The sequence below is a fragment of the Suncus etruscus genome, chromosome 19 (assembly GCF_024139225.1).
Source record: "Suncus etruscus isolate mSunEtr1 chromosome 19, mSunEtr1.pri.cur, whole genome shotgun sequence".
NCBI lineage: Eukaryota > Metazoa > Chordata > Mammalia > Eulipotyphla > Soricidae > Suncus > Suncus etruscus.
This window is the reverse complement of record NC_064866.1, coordinates 42130243-42134587: the sequence shown is the minus strand read 5'-3', so window position 1 is coordinate 42134587 and position 4345 is coordinate 42130243.

Sequence of the window (4345 nt, the reverse complement as noted above, 5' to 3'; positions counted from 1 at the left end):
TGACAGCAGCATCTTGAATTAGAATGTTAAACACATTTTGCCTTCCTAGTGAATGTGGTGCCCCCTTAAGAGGAAGAATATCCTTCCTGGGATGGTTCTTACTGTACCTTTAGTGGCCAGCACAAGCTCTAGTCACTTATGACCCTGAACTGGTCCGAGTAAGTTGGAAAATGATAGAGTCTGAAAATTAGATTTTGGGGGGCTCTATATTTAGATGCTTGGTGACCGATAATCTGCCATAGGAATTTGATTCTAGCTTCTAGACCCAAATTTGTTTCATTACCATTTTATTGTCAGGTTGATATTTTTTGCCAGGTCAACTTGGTTTTATTATATTTTATTTTACTGGAAAACTATGGTGTCTAAGAACCTTAAGTGTGTTAGTTACTATACATAGAAGACCACACAGAGTATTAAATGTAACTGAGTGTCCACGCTGCTTGAACTCACTCTTGGCTTTTGTACCTCCTCTGGGGTGATGACAACAGGTTCATGCCTACTGTCATCAGGTTGCATGCCTGGTGATGGCTGGGGAGACAGTGGGAAGAACATAGACATGATTTCTATTCAAAAGACACCTACAATCTGGCCTTCTCACTGTCCACTCTGCTGTGTGTTTTCCCTTCAAATAGCACTAGAATCTTCCAGCAGCCCTCGCTGGTCCCAGTGCTTTCAGATTAAGTCCTCCTCAATAACAATTACTTCTTTTGTACACCCAATTAGAGACCTGAAACCCTTTCAGACTTCAGAGGGTAGGCCCTCCACACTTGTCTGCAGGAGACTTGATTGGCATTATTATTGCTCTGTTTTAGAAAGGTCAGCAACCCAATGCTGACACCCTGGCAGTGATCAGAAATGAGTGTCCTTTTACATGCTTTTTAAACCCAGCTCTAGGAGACATCTGATTGGAAGGGAGAAGAAAGGGACTTGATGTATCTTTAGAAAAAATTACAACATGGCTCTTGTCTTGCCCATCCTTGAGCTGCTAAGTTTTTTTTTTCCTTCAGTAGAGCCATTCCCACCCATCAAGAGGGAGAGAGAGAGAGAGAGAGAGAGAGAGAGAGAGAGAGAGAGAGAGAGAGAGAGAGAGAGAGAGAGACCTCCACAAGAATGTGTAAAGAGATAGCTATTTCTATTCAAGATTCTGGAATCAAACATCCAGGCAGGCTCTCCAGTCACCTCTATCTACCTCTTGGAACAAGTGCAGACCTTTGCTTCACTTGTCAACAACTCAGGGCCCCTCTGTGTCAGAAAACAGTCAGTGAGCCAACCACCTGCCAGGCAGGATAAAGGTTAAGTGGATCTTGATTCAAGAGGGAGATTCTAAGCCACAGCTGTGGTCAGTGCTAGAGAAATCTCACTGTATCATCAACATTATATGGCCTATCCCACCATGGGGTAGACCATGAATGATTCCTGCAAGGGACTTTCGACCCTGCAGCTCAGGGAGGCTGACTGGCCATAGCAAAGATCATTGCTTTCTTGAAAAGAGGTCCCTACTTCCCTGGACCCAGAGGCCTCACTGACACTTGGTCACAGGGAAGAAAGTACACATGGAAATTTCCTGTCTGCTTCTAGAAGCCAAAGTCGCATACTGAGTCATCCTCAGAAAAACTGATTTTTATTCTTGTTTTGTCCAACTGATAAGTTTTTGGACACTTTCCAGTGACCTCTTGTTCTTCTCTGTGTCTGTGTCCCTAAGGCCCTGGAGCCAAGTCCAGATCCCATAGCAGGCTGGACAGAGGACCTGCCGTAATCTATAACTTTTACTCTGGTTTCTCAACCTTGCCTCACCTTCCGCCAATTACATAGTAAGTTGTTGAAGGAGGATTAGTGGATTTTTAATATTTCAAATTGCATTGGCCAGAGGCAGCACCTTTTTAAGCAGGCACTTAGTTTCCTTGTCACTGTTGGACTGGGACAGCCCCATAGTTCTTATGATGGCTTTTTTATTTCTTCCTTCAGATTCTGACTTAGGAGATAGCTCAATGAGCTGAGTTCATGCTTTTCTTAAAGAAGGTTACAGATTTTTTTTATTTATCACTGGCATTGCTTGGTCCCCTGAGAACCACTGATGTGATTCCCCAAGAACTCTATCTCTGATCCCCAAACAAAACAAAAACTCCATTCAAGGAAAGCCTTGAGTAGAAATCACTCTTCTGGGAATCTCTCCTTTTGCATTCTATTAGTGCCAAAGGTCACGGAATTTTGATACACAGTGTGGATTCCTTCCAGGTCTGAAAAGATTCAGAGCACTCAATCTCAGACAGGGAGATTATAAGAAAGAGAGGAGAGAGGGTGTTCTGTTTTTATTGGGGTACCTAAAATTTCATTGGTTCACTACTGGTAAATTTCAAGAGAGGTGATTAGGACCAAGGGAGGGAAAAGATGGGGTCGTTCAAAGTGATCAGTTTTCTGGGTCATCTTGAGCTTCTTAAATGGGGACTCCCTGGGCATCAAGGTGTGTGTCCTTCCCAGTTGTGTGCCAGGAAGTGCATTTAGGGAGATGGATGCCTCATGTTTGTAGTCATGGCGCTTAAATAAAGGTAGTAGGACATTGGGAAGGAGAGTGTAGGAATGCTTCCTTTTTCATCCTATCTCCCCTCTGCTTTCCCTGACTGCTGCTTTGGGAGTATGGTCTGTGTGCTCACCCATTTCTCCAGTTTGTCAGGTAGCTTTTGGTCTAACGGTATAGTTCATGGGGACTTGCTGAGGGATGTATCTCCCCAGACTGTGTCTGCAGACTGACCCAAATGTTGTCTGTCACAGCCACTGATGTGAGACATCTGGGGACAGCTGGCTGAGCAGTTCCACTGAATTGGACATAGGCTGGACACAGCCTGGCTTTCTTTATTTCTTATTCCCCTCAGGCATCACACAGTCATCCCCAGGCTTCTGTGGGGATGGAAAGGCAGGAATCTAGTGTCTGGCAGCTTAGGGTTCTATTTTTTAAAGTCCCTCCTCCTTCCTCTTCCCTTTAGTGCTCTTGATGGCGCTGTGGCCAGGGCCACACACAAATGTTTGGATGTGTGATTCACACATTTCACTATGGTGCCTGCTGGGAGTGGTACAGTAGGTAGACAGTGCTCAAAGTGGGCCACAGTGCTGGCACCAGTGCTTTTCTGGTCTTGCACTCTTAGTGGAAGCCCAGGTGTTCTAGTTAAAGTGCTCACTGAGGTTGCTGCAGTATTTATACATGCTTGCTGGGGCTTACACTTGTAAACTGTCACTCACGTCTTTCACTGTCAGTGCTCACTGAGGCTGTGACCCTCTGTCGTGGTAACCATCAAGCTGCACTGAATAGCTTTGTGGTACCAGAGAGCTGAGGCAGTAGCAGTAGAGCTAACACCCTCATCCTGAATACAAGTGGTGACACTAGGGATTGAGTTTATGATGACATGCTTGACAAACTCCAGGGGTTCATGACCTCTGAGACAGGTCACTTCCTCTGTTGCTCACAGCTCCATCTGTGAGCACCTGCTATTAGGATCCACCAGACCTTAGATTCACTAGAGCCCAGTCTAACAAACTAGCCCCTTCCTTTCAGATATGAAACCTAGCAAGAAGGAAGTACCTAAGGGAAGTGGAGCTAGCCTGTTGGCATCTGTTTGACAAACACTATTCTGTCTACCCTGTCCAGAGGTATATTAAGAAAAGGCACCTCATCTGGTTTCGCAATGGTTTTCATGTCATTACATTCTTGCAGGCATTAAAAATCTCTGTGCTGGGGATTAGCTATCAGAAAGAGCTGTGCAGGAAAGCCTCATGAGAGGAGAGGCAGATTTGCTCATGTTACTGTATAAATAAACTAGAATTCTTCCATGTACTTGGACAGTACACATGGCAAGTCACTCAATGGCCACATTCTAGAAACGAAGGGTGTCTCCTTCCTTCAATAAATCCCTAAACCCTGAGTCAAAGAGCAGCCACTCCTGGGGTGTTTGGGGCATTGGTCTTAAAAGTAGTCCTCTGTGCATTATTGTACTGACAAGCTGTTGCCTTATATATGGATCCTGTTACTCCATAATGATAAGCTATGTCCCTCGATGTATAACAGCACCATCATCACTATTATATAAACAGAGCTGGGTTGGACTTCTCTGCTTTTTTTAGGCATTTCTTGCACTTGAACTATTTCCTTGATGTGATCTCAGGGTAGAAATTCTGGAAATACTTGTAAATTCTTGCCCTGGCTCCTGCTCCTGCTTGTGCCAGGCCCCAGGTCCAGGTCAGGGAGGAAAAAGAAATGACTTTGGGAAGGTAAATGGAGACACTCATGAAGTAAAGGAGGGAGGCGTGTTATGAGAGCATATCTCCCGAGCCTCACATAAAGGAGGAGAAATGC